Source organism: Cherax quadricarinatus, unplaced genomic scaffold (assembly GCF_038502225.1).
Source record: "Cherax quadricarinatus isolate ZL_2023a unplaced genomic scaffold, ASM3850222v1 Contig92, whole genome shotgun sequence".
NCBI lineage: Eukaryota > Metazoa > Arthropoda > Malacostraca > Decapoda > Parastacidae > Cherax > Cherax quadricarinatus.
The window spans coordinates 272,577-298,681 of record NW_027195118.1 but is presented as its reverse complement, the minus strand read 5'-3'; the positions used below and the strand labels follow the sequence as shown (position 1 = coordinate 298,681).

General features: G+C 39.4%; 1 protein-coding gene across 2 annotated transcripts in view; it reads left to right on the top strand.

Annotated features, from left to right (window-relative positions):
• Positions 1-26,105, top strand: part of LOC128684306 (DNA-directed RNA polymerase III subunit RPC1) — a 161,883-nt gene that overhangs the window by 33,294 nt on the left and 102,484 nt on the right. The window lies entirely within an intron of this gene.

Below are 26,105 nucleotides of genomic sequence, written 5' to 3'. Positions count from 1 at the left end.
ATATTAGACTCACCAGTTGACGTGTATTGCACGCTTGGCACGATTTGTTTACTTTTGAAGTTTGGTAAAAATCGAGCATTTCTCCTACTTTGAGCTCAATTTCAAGGCACCTTTCATTGTAAAACCAGTCAAAATCATCTCAATTTCTGTAATATGTCTTCCATTCTATAAAATGAGACCAAAAAAACTAGAATACAACAATAAATACCATACGAAAATACACTGCAAAGTCGCTGATTTTTTCCAAAAAAATGGTGAAAGTTTTTTTTTTCTCATTATGCACTGTGTGCTGCAGGATTTTTTTTAGACTGTGCACACTGACCACATAGACCCATTCTTTCATATGAAGGCCTACCAGCTTTCTCCCACTAGATTTGAGGCCGCTAGAATTTATGCGTACTAGTACGTCAAAAACCCCTACGCGTAAGACGTACTAGTACGACCAAAACCCTCAAAGGGTTAAGAGATGGTATCTCCTGCTATCTGTTTTTCATTTATCCACACCAATAACAGAGTCTCAACATCTTCGAGTACTTGCGATGTCTGTTTTGAAAACAAACTTGCACCTTTTGCAAGAACAGCTTCCTTGATGGCCGTTTTGTTGGCCACAATACAGTGGACCCCCGCATAACGATTACCTCCGAATGTGACCAATTATGTAAGTGTATTTATGTAAGTGCGTTTGTATGTGTATGTTTGGGGGTCTGAAATGGACTAATCTACTTCACAATATTTCTTATGGGAACAAATTCGGTCAGTACTGGCACCTGAACATACTTCTGGAGTGAAAAAATATCGTTAACAGGGGGTCCACTGTAGTAGCGATGGTTGATTGGAGTTTGGTATACAACCTGGCCAGCTCCGAGACATGCACTCCACTTTCGTACTTAGCAATTATCTCTTTCTTCATTTCCATAGTAATTTTCACCTTTTTTACCGCACGGTTGGCACTAGAAGCTTTCTTGGGGCCCATGGTGACTTATTTTGCAGGTATAATCACTAAAAACGCTGTGATAATATGAAATGTACCAATTGTATGCATGGATGCGACCGCACTGGCTGGCTTGTAAACACTGGCACGCACAGGGCAGCTGAGGACACACGTGGGATGCATCCCAGATGAATCATGTGAGGCGGGTTTTTTAATATGTGGCGAGGTAAAATTTTTGCATTAAAATGTATTGTATGCCTATGCCATCGTATGCCGGGGGTCCACTGTATTTGTATTGTAAGGTAATTATTATTATAAAAAAAATATTGAGGTAAATGTTTTACAAACTCTTACAAACGTATATAAATGAACTAAAAGTAGACACATATTAATACTCATTTATTTCGCCTGAGCAAGTGATCGCCCACTACCTTCAGTTCCTATTCTTACATTGTCTCAACTCTGTATCTCGTTCTCTCTCTCGTTTACTCTTTCATTAACTAGTTGGCTCTCATTGACGATGGCGTCTAAGCTTAGCTGTGATAAAAAGAGGAGTCGTAACCTTTTGCTGTAAGTGCCAAGTTAGAGGATGATGGTGTGCCATTCTGATTTTATTCAATAAACACCCTGCCACTTACCTCTCACACATTAATATTAATGACTCACAAAATCGTAATGACACGATTGCAAACAAACCATACCACAGGCGGGATTTGAACCCGCGGTCAGGTGAGTAATAAGTGTACTCTGTGTGTATCTTACCTTTTATTGTGTTTTTAATGCCTATTTCTATTTTTAACTTAACCCTTTCAGGGTCCGTGCCGTAGATCTACAGCTTTACGTTGAGGGTCCAAACCGTAGATCTACGCCAAAATTCTAGTGGCGTCAAATTTAGCGCAAGAAGGCTGGTAGGCATGCTTCTGAGAGAATGGGTGTGGGTGGTCAGTGTGCGCACTATAGAAAAAATCTGGACACCTGCATGGCATTGTGGGAACGCCTCCAAAGTAGCTTTGTTCATCATGCCTGGCGGCAAGGAAGCTCTCACTCCCCACTCACTCTCTGGGTGAATTCTGACTATCCTCTTCACAACTTAAAGTTCTAAGACTGATGGAAGTGGATCTGAAGAGGAATTCTATGGTTTTGAACCATATAGTACAGTGGTGCCATGTCATACAATGGTATCATATGGTACAATGGCACCATATGATACAATGTACCATATAGTACATTGTATCATATGGTACATTATACCATATGGTACATTGTACCATGTGGTACAGGGTACAGGGACCCTAATAGAAATAAGTCTGTCTGACTTTTTTGGGTTATCCTAAGTTCTCCAAACATATGCTGCTATGTATGATAATCTATGTAACTTTATTTGTGTATACCTAAATAAACTTATGATGCTACATGTGCTTGAGTAAGTTTATTCAGGTGTACACAAATACAGTTACATAGATTATCATACATAGCAGCATATGTATAAAATCCTAGGATAACCCAGGAAAGTTAGGGTGACTTATTTCCATATGGATCACTGTATCTGTACCATATGGTGTCCTGTACTGTATGATACCCTGTACCATATGGTACCCTGTACCATATGGTACAGGGTGAGTGAGTGACGACGCAAGTTAGCTAGTGACTCAGCAGTTTCCAAGACAAAACACTTTGTCATCCACCTCAAGGAACATGTCGAGTGGCTGTACATTTGTAAATATATAATAGAACATTACCAACATACAACATTTTTGCATATTTTTGTTGTAAACAATTATTGTAAACGAAATAATGATGAAAATATTAGTGTATTTATTGTGTTGAATAAAACAGTACCATATGGTACACTGTACCATATGGTACAATGAACCATATGGTATCATTGTACCATATGGTACAGTACACCATATGGTACCATTGCACCATATGGTACCATTGTACCAAATGGTGCCATTGTACCAAATGGTGCCATTGAACCATATTCTACCATATTGTACCATTGTATCATATGGTGCCATTGTATCATATGGTACCATTGTACCATATGGCACCATTGCACCCTATGGCACCATTGTACTATATGGTACCATTGTATTCATGACAATAACTGCACTAATATTTTCATCATTTTGTTTACAATAAACTTGTAAACAAGTTTTGTAAGCAATATAATGATAAACAAATTAGTGCAGTTATTCAAATTCAAATTCAAAGTTTATTCTCTATAAGGATTACAATGCTGGGTTTACAGAATTTGGGTATTGTGTAGTTTACATGTAGTAAAATAATAATTACAGAGTGTACCACTAGAACACCTAGCATGGCTAGGCATTTCGGGCATACTTAGTTTAAATCTTAAATTTAAAATATTACAAAGTATGAGGTAAGTTGGTATTATGGCTAAGTGACTAAATACTAGTTTGAGTTTAGCAATGTGAATGCTTTTGTTTTGGCACTATACATAGTTTCAGTATTGGAGTATCACAGGCCAACTTATGACTAGTTAGGATTCATTATTTTAAGATTGAGATTGATATTTCTTTTTATGGTCAAATGGGTGAGTGAAAGTGTGAACCACCAGGTGGTATTCATGTAATTAGTTGACAGGGTGTATCAGGGAGATCAGATGTTTTCTGATGGTAGTTTTGAAGGTGACGAATGTGTCTGTAGTTCTAGAGTTTTCAGGTAGGGTGTTCCAGATTTTAGGGCCTTTGACATACATTGAATTTTTGTAAAGGTTTAGTCGGACACGGGGAATGTCATAGAGATGTTTGTGTCTGGTGTTATGCCTGTGGGTTCTGTCACAACTATCAAGAAAGCGTTTTAGGTCAAGGTTAATATTGGAATTTAAGGTCCTATAGATGTAGATTGCACAGTAGTAAGTGTGGATGTACTGAACAGGGAGTAAGTTTAGATCTATGAAGAGTGGGGGGGGGGTGTTGCCAGGGATGGGATTTAGTGACTATTCTTACTGCGGCTTTTTGTTGGATTATTATTGGCTTTAGGTGTGTTACTGCAGTTGATCCCCAAGCACAAATAGCATAGGTGAGGTATGGATAAATAAGTAAGTGGTACAGTGTGAGAAGGGCATTTTGCGGCACGTAGTATCGTGTCTTGGAGAGGATCCCAACTGTTTTGGATACTTTTTTGGTTATGTGTTGGATATGGGTGCTGAAATTCAGGTTGTTGTCGAGGTATAGGCCTAGGAATTTGCCCTCATTATGTCTGGCAATTAGAGTGTTGTCGATCTTAATGTTAATTTGCGCAACTCCTGCTCTGCTATCAAACATAATGTAGTAGGTTTTGTCAGTGTTAAGCGTAAGTTTATTGGCTGTCATCCAAGTCGATATTTTGATCAGCTCCTCTTTAACAATGGTGTTGAGGGTGGCAAGATTAGGGTGAGAGATGACATAAGTCGTGTCGTCAGCAAAGAGAATGGGGTTCAGGTATTGTGTTGAATACAATGAGTGTACTTATACAATATACATTAGAGTGGACCCCCGCCTTACGATATTAATCCGTTCCTGAGAGCTCATCGTAAGCCGAAATTATCGTTAGCCAAATTAATTTTCCCCATAAGAAATAATGGAAATCAAATTAATCCATACCTGACACCCCAAAGTATGAAAAAAAAAAAATTTTTACCGCATGAAATATTAATTTTAATATACACAAACTGAAGAAAACATGCACAATTACTGCTCTACTAAGAATAGAATACATGACACTTACCTTTATTGAAGATCTGGTGATGATTGATGGGATGGGAGGAGGGGAGAGTGTGGAAGTTATTGTTTAGAAGGGGAATCCCCTTCCATTAGGACTTGAGGTAGCAAGTCCTTTATCGGGGTTACTTCCCTTCTTCTTTTAACCCCACTAGGACCAGCTTGAGAGTCACTGGACCTCTGTCGCACATCAAATCTGTCCATAGAGCTCTGTACCTCCTGTTCCTTTAAGACTTTCCTAAAATGGGCCATAACATTGTCATTGTACAAGTTGCCAACACGGCTTGTAGTAGCTGTGTCAGGATGATTTTCATCCATAAAGGTTTGCAGTTCAACCCACTTTGCACACATTTCCTTAATCTCTTTTTTTCAATTCCATACTAATTCTCGCCCTTTTTACCACATGGATGGCACTAGAAGCTTTCTTGGGGTCCATGGTGACATATTTTGCAGTTACAAGCACGAAAAACACTGGGATAATGTGGAATGTACCGAATGTATGCGTAGATGTGACCGCACTAGCTGGCTTGTAAACACTGGCACTGAGGCCACACGTGGGACGCATCCTGGACGAATCACGTAAGGCAAGTTTTTTATCGTGGGGTGAGGCAAAATTTTTGCGTTCAAATGCTTCGTATGGCGGATTTAATGTAACGCAATGCATTTGTAAGGCGGGAGTCCACTGTATATTGGTCTCACAGGCCACAAATGTTACTAGAAAATGAAAAAAATTAGACAAGAAAAGAAAAAAGTATAAAAAACGTAAATAAAAAAATACGATTTTGCCGAAGTTGCTGATGTTGCCGCCACCCAGTCATTTTGGGTCAACTTCCCGCCGCTGTGTCTCGGTAAGTACTGATCAGAAATTTTTTTTTATTACCTTCACAAAAATATTATTTTTAATTCTGTAAGTTTTTTTTTTTTCAAAATTTCTTGCACACTGGAGCACCCCTTCAAATTTTGGCCTTGGACCCTGAAAGGGTTAATATAAGTTATTGTAAACTTGTTGTCTGGCATTTATTGCATAATTTATATGTACTCTGATAATAATACTTGTGGACCATGTGTGGTAGCCAGATGGAGGGACAACGTTACGTTTTCTCTGCTCAGCCATCAGAGAAAATGTGTATTAATCTGCGTTTGGCCCAGCCACTCCCCCACTCCGCTTTTGTTGATAATTTTCGGCATGAATTACTCATTACTTCTCCCTTCGTTTATGATGGCATCTAAAGGTAGTTGTTAGAAACGATTAAATTCAGTGAACAAGGTATGTCGATGCTAATAATATGGCTCTGGGCCACAGTGTAGGTAGCCAGTAGGTATAGCCCAGGTGGGCTACATCTACCGGCTACCTACACTGACTTCCTACAAATAAATACTACTCACCTCTCTTCCTATATTAAGACTACACATATTTTAAGGTAAATAGTGAGTGCACTGTATGTGTATTTTAACTCTCTGGGATGTTTTAAATATCGTATATTAAGTATAAGACGGGGAGCCAGAGCTACCTACACCTGGGCTACCTGCACCTGACTTCCTACAAATAAGTAGTACTACTCACTTCTTTCCCTACATTAAGATTACAAATACTTCAAGATAAGTAATGAATGTACTGTGAATGTATTTTACTTTGTGTATTTTTAATGCCTAGTTCTATTACTAACTTAATATAATTTAGTGTAAACTTGTTGTCTGGCATTTATATGCATTTATAAATGGAAAAAATGGTGTTCTAACTTCCGGCGATGTCTGCTTTCCGGCGACAGCCTGGAACTTAACCCCCTGTATAAATGAAGCCCTACTGTACTTTCTGAGGACCCATGGTTAGAAAAAAGAAATTTGGCAAAATAACTGTACAAAATGCAAGCAAATACAAGAGAAATGCTTCCACAGTGAGGTAAAGAGTGCACCGAGTTGGAGGCGTTCTGAAGCTCCTTGGTATTATTACGTATTATTAATTTATGGAACTCAAGCTCGCTCATTATGATTATTATTATTATTAACCCTTTGAGGGTCGACAGGCCCTCTCCGAAACTCGTTCTCAGGGTCGGCCAAATTTAAAAAAAAAAAAAAATTATTTTCTCTTATGAAGAGATAGAGAATCTTTTCCCGATCATAACGACACCAAAAGTTTGAAATTTGATAGAAAACTTACGGAATTATGCTCTCGCAAAGTTAGCGGTCTCGGCGATGTTTACGCATCGGCGATTTTGCCCACTTTGAGCCCCATTTTCGGCCAATTTCACTGTACTAGTCGACAAAAAACATGAATAATTCGCTAGAACTCCATTTTTTCTATCGAATGGGTGCAAGAAACCACCCATTTATAAATTCAACTATCCAGTACAGTGGTCAGAATTTAGCAATTTTGCCAATTTCACACAAATTTCAAAAGATGCCAATTTCGGAATAGGGTCCAGAATAAACAAGAAAGACATTCCTGGCACTAAAATGACATTTCCTCTAGTCATTAGTCACGTCTCAAGGCCCCTCTTATATTCTTTTGCTTTCCACTTTGAATTTTTATTCTCACAAAAAATATAAGATTTACTGTTATGCAGACTACTGCATTAGTGTAAAAAATGGTATAAATATTATTGGTGCACTTGTGAAAGAATATTAGACTCACCAGTTGACGTGTATTGCACGCTTGGCACGATTTGTTTACTTTTGAAATTTGGTAAAAATCGAACATTTCTGCTACTTTGAGCTCAATTTCAAGGCACCTTTCATTGTAAAACCAGTCAAAATCATCTCAATTTCAGTAATATGTCTTCCATTCTATAAAATGAGACCAAGAAAACTAGAATACAACAATAAATACCATACGAAAATACACTGCAAAGTCGCTGATTTATTAAAAAAAAATGGTCAAAGTTTTTTTTTTCTCATTAAGCACTGTGTGCTGCAGGATTTTTTTTAGACTGTGCACACTGACCACATAGACCCATTCTTTCATATAAAGGCCTACCAGCTTTCTCCCACTAGATTTGAGGCCGCTAGAATTTATGAGTACTAGTACGTCAAAAACCCCTACGCGTAAGACGTACTAGTACGATGAAAACCCTCAAAGGGTTAATTTAGGGAACTGAAGGTGAGGTCGCTTAAAAAATATTCGACGTCTTTATTTATGAACCGATTACATTCATTTTTGGTGTACTATTAGAAGCTTATATCGAGTATGCTCTGCTGAAGTTTCAAAAATATCGGCCAAAAAGGAAATGAAATATGCAAAATTTACGAAAAATTACATTTGGCAGGGGACCTGTACTTAGTGGTACTTGGAAAAGTGGTTTTGACTCTTTCTGCTGATAGAACACTTCTAATTCCATCATTTTAAAGAGTAAAATTATATAATAACTCTTATCTTCATGCTAAAAAAAAATAAAGTTTCATAACTTTTTTGACATTTTGGAAGATGTCGGTCTTGTTCCCCACACAAATCTGAAAATATTTGGGATAGTTCAGAAAGGTACCATAAAACTTGTAAAGCAATCATTCTTCTATGTTTGTTGTGAAAATCAAGTCAATTCATTCATAAATAAGGATGCAATCACCCTAAATAGGTAAATAAGTTACTTTCGAGATATAGGCCCAAGCGCGCGGCACCCCCGCTGCCCGGGAAATAATTTTTTTCCCCGAAAAATTCGCTTTATTTTACACTTTTTCCGCGGCCTACGAGTGTTTATTACGGTTAACCATTGTAAATCCGTTTTCTCTCATCACTGATGAGAGAGGGCGGACCCTCTCTTCACCTTCAGGGGAAATATCGATAGAAATTTATTCCTTGGGGCGTCATATTATGCTATATATTTTTTTTTGAGGTGTAATTTTTATGTTTATATGCTATTATTATATTGCATTATATCATAATAGATCAATTGTGATAGATAAATAAGCCTTATAATTGATATTAGCGTGGGTATGGAATATTTTGTTGGCTGGAGGTGTCGGCCATTTTATGCACTATTCCCAGGTGTTCCCGATTGGTTCCTTGATCACATTATCTCCGCCCACTCTGGCATGATCTCAGATGGTGAATTTGTATTATATTAAACATAAAGATGTACGAAAACGATAAAAATAACACGGGGAAAAACGTAACAAAAACGTCAACAAAGTTGAGTCAGCGCTTCTTACGCAACATGTCGCGTCAGCGCTGTCACCATGCCTGTTATAAATGGCTGTAATTCCTTTTAGAAACATCGTACAAGGATAATAATTATACCAGCGTGTAGCCAGAAAGTTCAGCTATTTTTTGGTAACAATAACTCAGTTTTCATATATTTTCGATTTTTTTTTTGCTCCGCGCGCGGGACCTATTAACCCCCCCTGAAGTGCCCTCGTTATTATTATTATTATTATTATTATTATTATTATTATTATTATCTTATTATTAACCCCTTGACTGTCGCAACCCCAAATCCTGAGGTGTCTCCTGGTGTCGCAAAATTTAAAAAAAAAACAAAAAAAAAATTCTTGTGAAATGATAGAGAACCTTTTTCTGATTGTAATGACACCAAAAGATCAAAATTTGATGGAAAATGACAGAATTATGCTCTCGCGAAGTTAGCGACCTCGACGATATTTACGAATTGGCGATTTTGCCCACTTTGAGCCCTATTTTCGGCTAATTCCATTGTTCCAGTCGACCAAACTCATAGCTATTTCTTTAGAACTCCATTTTTTCTATCGATTGAGTACAAGAAACTGCCCATTTACCGATTTCAGCTACCCAAAAACGTGGTCAGAAATTTGCAATTTAGCCGATTTCACGAAAATTAAAAAATGTGACAGTTTCAAAATAGGGCTCAGAATGAACAATGCAGACATTCCTGGCTCTAAAGTAACATTTTCTTTGTTCATCAGTCACATCTCCAGGCCCCTCTGATATTACTCTTGCTTTCTATATTGAATTTTTATTCAAACAAGAAAATAGAAGATTTACTGTTATGCAGACTACTGCAATATTATAATAATTGTATAAATCATGTCAACCCATTCATGACTGCATATTAGAATGGCTGCTTGAACATTTATTGGAAAATGATATCATTTGTTTACTTCTGAACATCGGCAAAATTCGAACATTTCCCCTACTTTGAGCTCGATTTCAAGGTTCTTTTCATAGTAAAACCAATCAAAATCACCTCTACTTCTATAATATGTTTTCCATTCTATCAAATGAGACCAAGAAAACGAGAATACAACCATAAATACTATACGAAAATAGACCACAAATTCGGCATTTTAATTAAAACAAACGGTCAGAGTTCTTTTTCTCTCGTTAAGCACTGCGTGCTGCAGGATTTTTTATTTATGGTGCACGCTGACCACACAGACCCATTCTCTCACATGTGGTCCTACCAGCTTTCTCCTGCTTGATTTGAAGCCGCTAGAATTTGGGTATATATACGTCAAAAATGGTGGCTCGTAAAATGTATATACATGACCAAAACAATCAAAGGGTTAATTTAGGGAATTGGAGCACAGTGGGGTTCAGTAGGAGATTGATGGATAAGGTAAACTCGCTTGTTGGATGGTAACGCTATATTGTCAGACTGTGGTAATGGGAGATGGAGCCCAGCCTGCCGTGTTCTGCCTTCTATGCCTATGCGTCGAGTGAGAATGAGGTAGCCTGTCCCGCTCACTCATGGAGCATCCTGTGACTTCATACAGTCACAGGCCTAAGGGATCTTCTATATAAAGCACATGGATGGTACTATGATACGCTATGCAACACATATAAAGGGATCAGCAACTATGCTGACAGCTCGGTCGTGTTACGTATGTCGTCCTGACATACACTACTATGCTATAGGCTGAACAGGCAGGTGGTTCTGGGCTGATTCTATACAATAACAAATTCATATATAAATTAGAACTAATGGATGGTATAATGGATGCCAACAAAATGAGTTTTACGTAATGGGTGTTAACGTAATCACTTTTAACATAATATATTACAAACTATAAGAACAAATCATTGTACAATATGGGATGGAATTGATCGATTGATCTGTATTCATGCACTCTACGGATTCTGAGGAAATAAATGTATATATATGCAAGGTGAAATTAACAGCAAAGGCATCTGGTGCGCACTCTGATCATTACTCTCAAATTCTCAGAATACGGAGGGAACGTGAACACGAAAAAAAAAATTCTGAAAAACTGATCAGTTAATAACAAACAGTTGACAATTTCCTTCATCTCGGTCATCTAGTTATACAGACTATGTATATTTAAACCCAGTTCTGCAAGGGTGAGATTTACATATGCAGAATGGTTATCATCTCTGGGAGGATTGAATTCCTCTGCAATGGCTAACACATGCCTTGACTGAGGGAGATCTGAACGAGTATCTACAAAAGATACTTGTGGGTTTCTCATTACTTGTCGAGTACGCAAGGAGTAACGACATTCAGGGTGAATATCTGACTGAGTATTTGGGGTAGAGGGTACAGAGTCAAGAGGATTTTCAGCATCTGTCACATTAGTCTGGGTTGCAATATCATCAACATCGCATACTAATTTCATATGATCTAAATGCGATTCTTTGTACTTACCAGTACTAATTTCTCTAACCTTATACTTATTGCCAGAGATATGTTCTACAACTCGATAAGGGCCAACAAACTTTTGATCGAGCTTAGGCATTGAGGATGTTGTGTTGAAATTTGTCAGCATTACTCTCGAACCTACTTTAACTTTTGATGGCTTAGCATGGCTATTAGTTACTCTAGTAAATTCTGCTGTTGATTTATGAAGTGTTTCATGGATTCTTCTAAAAACACACTGAGCCATGCTTGTACGAGTTGCTACGAAATCATCAGGGTTGTAATTGGTTTCGGAGTGGAATATACCAGCTCATAGGGTAAATGCTTGTCCACACCATACAATGCATAATGTGGAGTATCACCTATGGAAGCATTGTAAGCAGAATTTATGGCACATTGAACATCTGGTATAACTTCATCCCAAGTTTCACTATTGGGGTTGATAGTGGCTCTCAAAACATCAAGTACTTTCTTATTGGTTCATTCAGCTAACCCATTGCTGGCAGGATGATGAGGAACAATGGTGGATTTAGAGATCTTGTACAAAGTACACAAATTTTCAAGAATCTCTTTACAGAATTCACCTCCATTATCTGTTACTAAGAACTTAGGGGTGGTATGCCTGCAGATAATTTGTTCTTTAAACACTTTAGCTACTGTCTCGGCAGTCTTATCTACAATAGGAACTAACTCAGAATATCTGGTGAAATTGTCTACCATAACACACAGATGTTTGTTGCCTTGGAGGGAACATTTAAAATTGGTTAATAAATCAAGGGCAACTCTTACCCATGGTTCGCTAGTGGTTGGGTACACTTGGATTGGATTAGGACCATTGACATTTCCTTTATGTTGCATACAAACACTATATTTCTTAACATACATGTACTTGGAAATGTCAGTTGCCATACGTGGCCAAAAGTACTTCATTCTGGCTTGTTTCACAGAACGATTCATACCAGTGTGTGCAACACCTGGTGCATCATGAACTAGCTGTAGAGCTACGTTCTCTAGTGACTGTGGAATTACTAACTGGTAAACTCTTCTGCTTGGAGTACCCAACTCGGCTGTTCGATACAGTAATTCTTGGCTCATTACAAAGTCACTAATGGGTGCTGGTGGCTTCACAGTAAGAATAAGATCTTCCTGGAGCAGGAATCAAATCACACCAGACCACATGGGATCTGTTCTTTGGGCATTCTTTACATCCTCTGCAGTAAATGGAGGATCTGCAGTAACTACACTAATGTGTCGCGATAAAACATCTGCGACTACATTTGACTTGCCAGGTAAATGTTCAAAAGTACGATTGAACTCTTGGATAGTCAAGGTCCATCTGGCTAACCTTCCAGTAGGTTGCTTGTTCTGGAATAAAGGTATCAGTGGTGCATGGTCTGTCAAGACATGAACAGGGTACTGGTAAATAATGTCTCGGAAGTGCTTCAGCTTCTTGCTCAGTTACTGTATAATTACGTTCAGCCTTCGTAAGGACTCGGCTAGCAAATGCAACTGCGTTGTACTTGCCATCAGTCTTCTGAGCTAGTACGGCACCTATGCCAATTGAACTAGCATCAGTTGTCAAATAGAAGGGCTTAGAAAAATCTGGGAATTTCAAAATGGGAGCGGACATTAGCTTTTCTTTAAGTGTCTGGAATGCTCTTTCTTGACGGAAGGTCCAGACAAAAGGAGCATCTTTCTTCAGCAATTCAGTTAGAGGAGCTGCTATTGAAGAAAAATTAGCAATGAAAGATCTATAGAAACCTGCTAGACCCACAAAGGATCTTACAGCATCAGCAGTTTTGGGGGATGGAAAATTTAGTACTGCCATTACTTTACTTTGATCAGTCGTAACCCCTCTAGGAGTGACTACGTGACCAAGAAACTTAATTTCTGATCTGAAAAATTGACATTTGGACAGTTTGATCTTTAAATTGGCTTCTTCAAGCTTGCCAAGTACTATATCAAGTCTTTTCAGGTGTGTATCCACATCTTCGGACATGACGATTACATCATCTAAGTACAACATAAGTGCTTTACCTATAAGACCTCTAAAGATATTGGTCATGAGTCTAGAGAATGTGATAGAAGATCGTAATCCAAAAGCCATTCGAAGGAAGTGATGATGACCTGTGGGAGTGGAGAATGCTGTTAACTCTTGGCTGTCCTCGTGAAGAGGGACTTGCCAAAACCCTTGTAATAAGTCCAGGGTCGAGAAGACTTTGTTATCTCCAATGTTGCGTAAAAGATCACCCAGTACAGGAAGTGGGAAGCGATCTGGAATAGTTTTCGCATTTAACTTCCTAAAGTCAATCACCGGGCGCCAAGTACCGTCCTTCTTAGGCACTAGGATTAAGGGCGCATTCCAGGGTGAATTGCTATGTGCAATAACTCCATCATCGAGCATTTGATTGATCAGTTCTTCTGCGACAGCAACTTGGGAACGAGGCATTCTGTACGCAGGTATATAGATAGGTCTAGTACCAGGTTCGAGTGGAATACGATGGGACAATAAGTTCGTTATACCCATCTTCTCACCTGGTATGGCAATGGCTTTATGACGTTTGTTTAACAGAGTCAACAAACACTTGACTTCATCTGGAAGTCAGTGGGAGCTAAGTCTTTCTCCTCAACTGGTGGAATGGATTGATCCAGTGGAGTGGATGAGGTCTCCCCTGTTGAAATAGCACCAACCCACTGGTCAGGTGGCACATCATCCTGTACTTGAACAGGGTAAGGATAGTGAACTAGGTCAACGAGATTGGTATTTGCTCTGAGACGAACACTGTGACCCGAAGTGTTATCTTAAATGGATCTTACTGTCTCTTACAACGTGTAAAGAAGGTTCAACAAATAAACCCTTGACCTTGCAGGAATCACTGTCAACTAGGACATTATCACCATCTGGAACATTAGGAACAACAACAGACACTCTAGTGAGAGCAATAGCCGCAACAGAGACGTCTTTCTGCAGACGGCATGTGACATCAACAAAAGATGGCATTACTAGTTTCAAGTAATCGTTTTCCAACAAGGCGTCCCCTGTGGAGAAACTACTACTTGAACTAGCAGACATTGCAGGGATAGGCTGAGCACTCAAGGCAGTCTGAGCGTCCTCGGACACTTGAGGCAATACACTATCTTGCATATCTGAAGGTGTAGGTGGAACACAGATGGGAGTGACAGAGTTACTAGTGCCTGACCGCTTGGGTACGCTACTGGAAAATGCATTGGCTTGTAAGGACTTAATCCGTACATCATACTCTGCGGCAGTATGGCAGATTTCTGATCCAAGCTGGTAACCCCAAAATGGAATGATCAAGTCGTCAATATGGGCATGCCATCGGTAAGGGTCAAGCACAATGCGTAAGTCTCGCATGGAAGCATATCCCAGTAGAAGGTCACCAGGGAAAGTAATCTGGTTGACAACAAGAAAAGCAGCAGTAAAGTCTCTACCTTGGACAGTAAAGGTGAGTGAAGCCTGACCTCGGACACGCAGAAGAGAATCAGCTACTCCACTAAGGGAGGTTACAGTAGTTGCTTCAACGAGGAGGACACGTTGTAACTGCTTCTCTTTAAACAAGCTAGACCTGATGATATTAACTTGCGCACCAGAGTCCATGAATACATGAACGGGCGCATTATGGATAGAAGCTTGTACTAAAGGACCAATCGTTTCGTTTGGAGTTATATGCAAACAGAAGGGTGGGTTGTCATCGGAGAAGGCATTTTCTACTTCATCCCCAAATTCCTCTACGTCAGAGACGTGTGAAGCAACCTCAGCACAGGGTTGTCATTCTCAAGACTGGCTAAGGCTTCATAGGAATTTTGAACTGGGATGGTGTACTCATTATTACCTACTGTAACAACTGGATGAGTAGACTGGGGTGCTCGGATTCCCCCGAATTGGAAGAATGAGCCTGGTTCTGGTTAGTTTGAGAACCACGACGTCTGTTTCCTCTCCTGGCTCTGCGGTTGGAACGGCCACAGAAAGATCTAGAGTACTGCAGGTTGTAGAGAGCATTGCACTCAGATGTGTCATGTCCATGTATTCTATGATAAATACAGTAGGGAAGATCTGACTGGTACGCATCATCAGTACGACGCCTCTTAGGGTGACTATCAGGACAGTTAATTGCAATATGGCCACGGAAACCACAATTGTAGCAAGTTCTTTGACTGTAGGTACTATACATGCTACAGGTGCTACGGGAATGATGGCTCTTAACACTAGCTTTGGATGATGGACGCGAGTGATTAAGGTTGGGAGTTTTGGTAGTAGCACAAACTAGAGGAAGTACAGGAGTAGACAAAGTGGTTGGCGTAGACTTTCGATAAGGGAAGGTTCCCTCGGGACACAAATTTCGTACATGGATGAGAGCTGCGAGCGGTCCCATAGTAGCATCTAGAGGACTTGAACTGTACACATTCATAGATGTCGGTGGCATTAGTTGTTTGATAACTCCGAATGCTGCTAATTTAGCAAACCCTTCAAGGGCTGGTTTATCACTATCTTTAAGGTACTTGGAAGTTTGACCCGCTCTAACGAATGAGGACATTAGGTTATTTAGGTGAAGGGCAAACTCATCTAATGACTCCTCCGGCCTCGGAGCTGTGCACACTAATTCTTTGAGAACGACAAAAGGATCGGTTTCTCGCACCGGTTCAAGATAGTTACAAAATAACTGTTCATAATGTTGCCACCTGGTTAGGTCTTGAAAGTCCTTCATACGAATTAAGTTAAACACATGTGAGGCAGCTGGAGAACGGGCTAGACTCTCCTTTCTGATACTGATTAAACAACTCTCAGATGGAAGACCATCAACTGAAGCATTAGCTCTGGCTCGAACAGCAGTAAACCAACCTTCTGGGTTGTCTGGGTTACCATTGAACAATGGCATAGCATCATACGGATCATGACTGAAATTACGCAGGCTAGAAGTCTGAGTGTGTCTATTATTTGATACAGGATTACTCAAATTTTGGACTGACGCATCAATGGTTGTACTAGCAGCATGTGCTGAGGCATCGCTTGAGAAAACTTGAGACATGTTCGCAAATTGTAAAACAAGAATTTAGAGAAACAAAAGAAAATGTAACTGAGGAACACACAGCACAGTGAACTTAAATGGGAAGAAAATGCTTAACTATTCTGCATAAGTAATTAAAAATTGACAGGACACACAGAAAGCAAGGAAACTCACACAAGAAAATACTCAACCGAATAAACAACGCTTTGAAAATCAAGAGAACTTGTAATTTACTCAAATTTAATTTACTCAAATTTTACTTTAAATTGAATGAATGGCACAGTTGTCTTGACTCTCAGTGCAATAGGGAAATTCAACAATAAAATGATGAATCAATCAAAAAATGTTAAAATGGACTCAATAAATCTTGTGCAAAATTAAGAAAAACTGGAGAAAACAATTCACTAAAAATAAAATAAAATGGCACACAAAGAATAAAATATTATGCACAGAACAGAGCATAAGAAACTGCACTGAAATAAACTGTAGCAATATTGCAATTAACAATTGCTAATCAAAAGTGCTGCACACACTACATAAAATTTCAAAAGAAAAATTTTAATGACAACACAATGCTTGCACAAGAATTATTGCAAAATGAGTCAATGTGCAATAATAAAAAAATATTACACACACAAGAAAATACAGTTTACAAGATTAAAAAAAAAATATAGCAAGGAATGAACTGAGGGAACACTTAACTCTTAACTGCAGCTTAAGCAACACTTACTGAACAAGCAAAAGAATAATTTACTTTAAAAGAAGAACTTAAAAATTGCACTAAGAGTGAATTTGTTCAATGAAATATGAAAAAAATAATAGATGCAAAAACACAGAACAAAAGGTTTGAACACTTACAGTGATGCAGAACACAACACATCAACATAAACACAATACTAGAATTTTCTTGCTATGGAACTCGATGTGTGAAAAAATTTGATAAAATAATAATTTTCTTGCTTGCACAAAACAATGGCACTATTGTCTGTGGAAATAAGACAAATTAGACACTGGCTAAATGAAAGAATTAACACAAAAATGTTCAACACACAGAAAAATGAAATAAACTGGCAAGACTACACAAATGCTGGGATAAAAATGTAACAGATAACACTGAGTTGTGATGCAGAATACAAGGTAATAAATGACTGATTTACTTCACTGGAATACTGTGAACACAAGGTGATTGTGAAGGGGAAACACAAATTCTATACTGCTTATATGTTGCACACACAACAAAGGAAAAACACTAAGGTACTTACTTCACGTATATAAAAAAAAGAAGCACAACACAACAGACATAAGATAATGCACGGAAATTAACACTGAATTAAGAAGATAAAAAAATTATTGCAAACAATATATAATAAACACTGAGTCTAATCGAGAGTCACTTAATGTCACTAAGAAAAATCACTGGAAACAAAAAGAAATGTCTCAACACATGCAAAAGTCTCTATGAAAAAAATATTATCACTGTAATGACTTGGTTAAAAATGAGATGGAAGGGTGGAGGAAGGTGGTGAATGTTTATGTCCTCTCGTGGCTGGCTACTGTCCACACGTGATCGTAGAATTGCGCTTACATCGACGATAGACTTCACACAGGAGGCTTTTAACGATGGCGCAAAACACACTCTAGCTCTTGACCCCCTATGTGGTCCTTAAAATATGGTACTAGTACCCGTAATAAGAGTACAATAACACAGTGGTAGTGGTTGGGTGAGTGGGCTGAAGCAGGGCTGAGGCTGGGGGTGGTGAGACACACATGGTGAGTGGGCCTATGGGATGAACGGCGTAAGCCTCACTGGGGACAACCACACTGGCGCGAAAATATTTCAAAGCCGACTGGCTTAAAATCAAACCCAAGAATTACCACAACACCACAGGGATGAAAAAGCACTCAGAATGGCTTGGAGCTTGAGCACAAAGCGATGAGGAAGACTGTACCCACGTGGCTTGCTTGAGTACTGGGGTAAGACACCTGGGTTAGTTGCTGGATGGCTTATCTTAACCCTTCACACAGAATAGCTTGATAACTTCTCACGATGAGCACAGCAAGGGTGGAAAACTAGCTTGGCAGGCAAAGGTTGGATGGTATCAGGCTTGGGCTGACTGGGTTGTTCTGACTCCCCCACCACAGACTGTCTTACTGGCTTACTTTGCAAACTCGGGTCAACCCCTCGGGAGTGATGCAAATAAGCAGATAAACACTAATACAAAGAGACTGACCAGTGAATAATGTAGTGGCTGGTAGACGCTTGATTGAGGTAGCTGGCTTGGCTAGGTCGGCCTACTGGCGACACAAAATGGCCGTCTTGCTGGTCGAAAGAAATCTCCATACATCGGCGTAATTATTAATTTTACGCCCACACCGCTGTCACCAAATTGTCGTGTGGGGTTCGGTAGGAGATTGATGGATAAGGTAAACTCACTTGTTGGATGGTAACGCTATATTGTCAGACTGTGGTAATGGGAGATGTAGCCCAGCCTGCCATGTTCTGCCTTCTTCTATGCCTATGCGTCGAGTGAGAACGAGGTAGCCTGTCCCGCTCACTCACGGAGCATCCCGTGACGTCATACAGTCACAGGCCTAAGGGATCTTCTATATAAAGCACATGGATGGTACTATGATACGCTATACAACACATATAAGGGGATCAGCAACTATGCTGACAGATCAAGAGCCCCTCACCAGCATCAAGGAACCTTGAGGCTGATGAGGGGCTCTTTAATCTGTGCTCCAGTTCCCTAAATTAAGAATAATATTAATAATTATAATAATAATAATAATAATAGTAACAACGAGGTGCTTCAGAACGCCACCAACTCAGTTCACTGTTTACCTCGCCATGGAAGCATTTGTCTCATGTTTGATTGCATTTTGTGCAGTTATTTTGCCAAATTTCTTTTTTCTAACCATGGGTCCTAAGAAAGTAAGTGTAAAGGACAGTGCTGAGAAGAAAAAGAGGATGATCTCCATGGAATTAAAGCATGAAATCATAGATAAACAAGTGAGGTGTGAGGGTTGTGGGTTGTGGGGGAAGCTCGCTCATAACTCGGATGTTGGCTCGTAACTCAGAGCAAAAGATCGACCAAGTGACGGCTCGTCTCTCGAAAACTCATATGTTGTGACACTCGTAAGTCGAGGTTCCACTGTACTCAGATATGGAAAACTTGAGGAAATTAAAACTTTATCAGGGTATACAACAAATTCTAACTACACAATAGAGCGAAAAAGTAATGTAAAGGACCTGGGAGTGATAATGTCTGAGGATCTCACCTTCAAAGACCACAACAATGTATCTACCGCATCTTCTAGAAAAATAACAGAATGGATAATGAGATCCTTCAAAACCAGGAACCACAAGCCCATGATGATTCTCTTCAAATTGCTTGTTCTCTCTAGGCTGGAATACTTCCGTACACTAACTGCCCTGTTGAAGGCAGGTGAAATTGCTGACTTGGAGATTGTACAAAGAACTTTCACAGCACACATAAGTACGATAAAGCACCTAAATTACTGGGAACAGTTGAAGTCCCTTGATTCGTATTCTCTGGAATGCAGACAAGAAAGATACATTTTAATGTACGCTTGGAAAATCCTAGAGGGATTAGTACCAAACTTGCACACGAAAATCACTCCCTGTGAAAGAAAAAAACTTGGCAGAAGATGAAAAATTCTCCAAATGAAAAGCAGGGGCGCCATGAGTACGCTAAGAGGCAACACTATACGTGTCAGGGACTCAAGATTGTTCTACTGCCTCTCAGCATGCAAGGAGGGATTACCAGTAGACCCCTGGCTGTCTTCAAGAAGATGCTGGACAGGCATCTAAAGTCAGTACCTGATCAGCCGGGCTGTGGTTCATATGTTGGTTTGTGTGCGGCCAGCAGTAACAGCCTGATTGATTAGACCCTGATTCACTACGAGGCCTGGTCTCAGACCAGGCTGCAGGGGCGTTGACCCCTGAAACTCTCTCTAGGTATACTCCAGGTAACCTGTATGTGATGGAAAAAACAAATCAGTAACCATATGTGCTGTTTATTTTGTGGTTTTCTCGGATGGTTTTATTAGCTATTTCTTGGTATTATTTAATATATTACTAAAATAGAGATGAATTTAATTGGTGTCAGGACTGGAAGTAGCTTGAATTTAAGCTCAAAGTAGCAGAAATATTTGATTTTTGCCGATTTTCTAGAGAACGGGTGAGGCCTCTCTACAGACCCGTCTGTTTCATGGGTTGTTAACAGGTTTGATTTATTTATTAGGATGCTGTAAACCATAAACAGTCCTTCCTGGTTATACATGTATAGTAGTAGTATTAACCAAGAAATAGAGTAAATCTTTTATTTTTGTGTGAATAAGAATTGAAAATGGAAAGCAAGTGTAATATAGGAGATGGCTGGAAATGTGACTACTGAACAGAAAAAATGGTGTTTTAGTATCAGGAATGTATACATTGTTTATTATGGAATTTATTTTTAAATTGGTATTTTTTTTAAATTTTGTGAAATTGACCAAATTACTGACATCTGATCACTTTATAGGGTAGTTGAATTAATTGAATGGGCAGTTTCTTGTTCTCATTGAATAGGATGGAAGGCATACCAGTGAACTAGTTAAGAATTTGGTTGACTGGAACAATGGAATTGGCCTAAAATGGGACTCAAAGTGGGCAAAATTTTCAGTTCGTAAATTGTGCCAAGACCGCTTATTTTGTGTCTGCGTAACTCTGCGAGTTTTCCATCAAATTTGTATTTTTGGTGTCATTACCTTCAGAAAGATCAGTGGAAGGGTTGAGTCACTTTCATTACTCAGTTTGACCAAATCCTTAGCTGTTTTGCTAGTATGCCTTCTGTTCTATCGACTTTGCATGAGGAGCCGCCCATTCAACTGTTTCAACTACAGTGGACCCCCGGTTATCGGCCGTTTTTTCAGCACCCGGTTATCGGCCGTTAATTCGGTTATTGGCCATTTGGGAGGCATCCATCCGCTGGCTGGGGCTGCTTGCGAGTCAGTTTGGCTTTGTCTCTGCGTGAGTGAGGAAGCTTCTGCTCATTTATCCAAACATTTTGCTATAATCCATTGTTTTTTGTGGTTATTGATTGAGTACAACTGCAAAATAAGCAACCATGGGCCCAAAGAAACCATTTACATAGTACAGTGGACCCCCGGTTAACGATATTTTTTCACTCCAGAGGTATGTTCAGGTGCCAGTACTGACCGAATTTGTTCCCATAAGGAATATTGTGAAGTAGATTAGTCCATTTCAGACCCCCAAACATACACGTACAAACGCACTTACATAATTACACTTACATAATTGGTCGCATTCGGAGGTAATCGTTATGCGGGGGTCCACTGTACATGAAAACATGCAATGTTTATATGTGATGTATATTTAATAATTATGGTACATTAAATGTTTTATTTTACATTAATATAGACATTTTCAGTAATCCATCTATTATATCTTCAAAATTATATAAGAAACACGTTATATAGCATATAAACATGTAGTGTTTATTATATGCGATGTATATTTCATAATCACTCTTTGCCACATTAACCCTTTCAGGGTTTCGGCCGTACTAGTACGGCTTAGGTGCCAAGGTTTTTGACATACTACTATACATAAATTCTAGCGCCCTCAAATCTAGCAAGAGAAAGCTGGTAGGCCTACATATGAAAGAATGGGTCTATGTGGTCAGTGTGCGCAGTATAAAAAAAATCCTGCATCACACAGTGCGTAATGAGAAAAAAAAAAACTTTGACCGTGTTTTTGGTTTAACCCTTTCAGGGTCCGTCCCATAGATCAACGGCTTTACGTTGAGTGTCCAAACCGTAGATCTATGCCAAAATTCTAGCGCCGTCAAATTTAGCGCGAAAACGCTCATAGGCCTACATGTGAGAGAATGGGTCTGCATGGTGGGTGTGCGCCATAAACAAAAAATCTAGGCGCCCGCATAGCATTGTGGGAACGCCGGCTCAGTTACCCTTGTTCACCATGCCTTGTCGCAAGTCAGCTCTCACTCCCCGGAAAATTGGGACTCTCCTCTTCCTATCTGATAGTTCTGACACTGATGGAAGTGGAAATGAAGACGAATTCTACGGCTTTGATCAGTTAGTGACCGAAAAGAATGACCAGGATATCGATAATAGTGCAGAAAACCCTGACGATCCTCAACCTTCTACCTCTGGTGTGAGCACTCGTGACTCACGGTCGGTTGTTCCTCATCGCAAGAGAAAACTAATATTTTCGCGTGGCCAGGCCACTGACTTCAGTAATGATGATGATAGTGACGTGGACTGTGATTTTATTGCACTCGACGATCAATCGAGTAGTGATAGTGAGGAATCATATTCACCAGTGCAGCATCGGTATGTTCGCCGCCGCATGCGCTCGGGTAGTGTACCCTATGCTGTGCCCAGGGGACAGAGTACATCCCGGAGTACATCCCGTGGCCCAACACCAGTTTTAGGTAGTGATAGTGAGGATGATGTGGCTACACTTGGCATGGATAGACCACAGGCATCAGTGGATGGTGTTAGTGGTGATGGTAGTGGCATAGCCATGCGTGACTCACCAGGCCACACTGGGACCCACGCTGCTGACTCGTCAGTTCAAGGACAAAGCTGAGCGTCAGCCACCAGCCCACCACAACCACAACCACCCGCACAACCAGCCTATGATGTCCAGTATCCACCAGCAAACCGTATGTGGGATTGGCAGCAAAATCCCAATTTTGTTCCCAAGCCTCACCACTTTGATGATTCTCAAAGTGGAATTCTACCTACTTGTCCCCTTGGAACCACGGCCAATGAACTGGAATTCTTTGAATTATTCTTTGACCAGCCATTGATGGAAATTATTGTCAGGGAAAGTAATAAGTATTTTGAGTACACCATGGCAAATACGATCTTATCACCACAGTCAAGACTACACAGGTGGAAAGAGACGACTGTTGCAGAAATGTATTTGCTTTTTGCAACAATAATGCTTATGCCTCACGTCTATAAGCATAATATAAAAGCATACTGGTCCACAGATCGGCTAATTTCTACCCCGGTCTTCAGTGAAATCATACCAGTGAACAGGGTAGAAATTAGCCGATCTGTGGACCAGTATGCTTTTATATTATGCTTCTTTTATATTGCACTTTTATATTGCACTTCTCTGACAAAACCAGGCCTGACAGAAGTGACAGGTTATACAAGATTAGAAATGTTTTCATGTATCTCAAACAAAAGTTCAGCATATACTTTTATCCATTCAAGAATCTTGTAATTGATGAGTGTTTGATTTTGTTCAAAGGTAGACTGTCATTCAAGCAGTATATACCAAGCAAGAGGAAACGCTTTGGTATAAAACTGTTTGTACTCTGTGATTGTGACAGTGGCCTAGTGTTGGATATCGTTGTATACACAGGTAGTAAAACATTGAAAGATACCAAGATGTTATTGGGTATCTCAGGTGACGTAGTGAGAAACATGATGGCACCTTATCTTGGTAAGGGGCATACATTATATACCAATAACTGGTACACAAGCCCATTACTCAGTGATTTCATGCGAGTGAACAAGACAGATGTGTGTGGCACAGTGCGTTCTAATCGTAAACATATGCCCAGGCTCAACGCAGGTGCTCGTGGTGATGACGTGCAGGTGTTTACTGCCAATGACATCATGGCATTACGGTGGCATGACAAACGAGATGTCACATTGTTGACAACCATTCACCGTAATGAAATGCAAGACAGTGGCAAAGTTGATCGAGTGACTAATGAACGTATTCGAAAACCAGTAACAGTGATTGATTATACACAAAACATGCGCTTGGTTGACAAATGTGACATGCAGATTGGTTTTGTTGACTGTGTTCGTAAGAGTTACAAGTGGTATATGAAACTTTTCTTCCATCTCATGGACATTTCAATGCTCAATGCATATAATATGTACCAAATAAAGACTGGCAACAGACCACCGTATGGTGAATTTTGTCTGTCTGTTGTCAGACAACTCATAATGAAGTACCAGGTAACAACACCTGCTATACAACACGGTCCTCGAATTCCTCAGGATATTCCCAAGCGTTTGAGGAGGGAAGGTGATCATTTCATAATACAACTTCCTTCAACTCAGAAGAAATTTGCTCAGAAGAGATGCATCGTCTGTGCACAAACAAAAAGACGGCAACAAAGACGCAAAGACACTCGGTTTATGTGTGAGGAATGTAAGGTGCCTCTGTGCATGGTGCCTTGTTTCAAGGAGTTCCACAAGCTCCAGCAGTTCTAAAACCATGTCCAGTGATTGTAAATATGTAAATATATGATAGAACATTAGTATTATACGAGATTTGTGCATGTTTATTGTAATAAACAACAGTGGTAAACAATAATATGATAATAACTTTAGTGCGGTTATTGTGTTCAATACAGTGAGTTTATATATATACATTATATACAGTATTGGTCTCTCAGGCCCCAAATGTTAGTAGGAATAGAAAAAAATTGGAAAAGAAAAGAAAAAACAACAAAAACCGCAAAATAATGTAATGCGTGTATGTGGAATTCGTCGATGTTGCCGCCACCACATCATTTTCGACAAACTTCTTTGCACTGTATCTCGGTAAGTACTGATCAGAATTTTTTTTTGTCTTATTACCTTCACAAAAATATGCTCTTTAACCCTTTCAGGGTTCAAGGCCAAAATCTGAAGTCATGCACCAGTGTCCAAGAATTTTCAAAAAAAAAATTTGTTATTTTTTCTTATGAAATCGTAGAGAATCTTTTTGTGAAGGTAATAAAACAAAAAGTACGAAATTTGGTGGAAAATTGACGAAATTATGCTCTCGCGAATTTTGATGTGTCAGCGATATTTACGAATCGGCGATTTTGCCGAATTTGACTCCCATTTTAGGCCAATTACATTATTCCAATCAACCAAGTTCTTAGCTATTTCACTAGTATTACTTCTATTCTATCGATTGAGCACAAGAAATCGCTAAGTCAACTGTTTCAACTACAAAATAAAGTGATCGGAAATTGTTAATTTGGCCAATTTAACACAAAGTTCAAAATATTCCAATTTCAAAATAGGCTCCAGAATAAACAATGTAGGTATTCCTGGAACTAAACTAACATTTCCTCTGTTCATTAGTTACATTTTGAGGCTTTACAAATAAATTCCATTTTGATTTTTTATTCACATAATGAATTTTTATTCACACCAAAAAATAGAAGATTTACTGTTATGCAATACTGTAATAATTGTATAAATATCATCACCATATTTGTGAAGGTATATTAGACCCACCAGCTGACGTGTATTAGATGTGTGAGGTCGTTTGTTTACTCTTGAATATCGGCAAAAATTTAACATTTCCGCTAGTTTGAGCTCAGTTTCAAGCCATTTCCAGTGCTAAAACCAATCAAAATCATCTCTATTTCTGTAATATGTCTTCCATTCTATCAAATGAGACCAAGAAATCGCAAATACAACTATAAAAAACATACGAAAAAACACTGCAAAGTCCCTGTTTTAATCGAAAAATCATGATTTCAGTTTTTTTCTCTCATACACTGTGTGCTGCAGGATCTGTTTTATGTGGTGTGCACATACCACATAGATGTATTCTCTCATATCTAGGCCCAGATGTACCACTCACAGTTTATCAGAGTGAGCTGAGCCCATGGCGTAGATCTACGGTTTGGACACTCACCGTAAAGCCGTAGATCTACGGGACGGACCCTGAAAGGGTTAACCCTTTCAGGGTCCAAGGCCAAAATCTGAAGTGGTGCCCCAGTGTCCAAGAATTTTCAAAAAAAAAAAAAATTTATTTTTTTCTTATGAAATG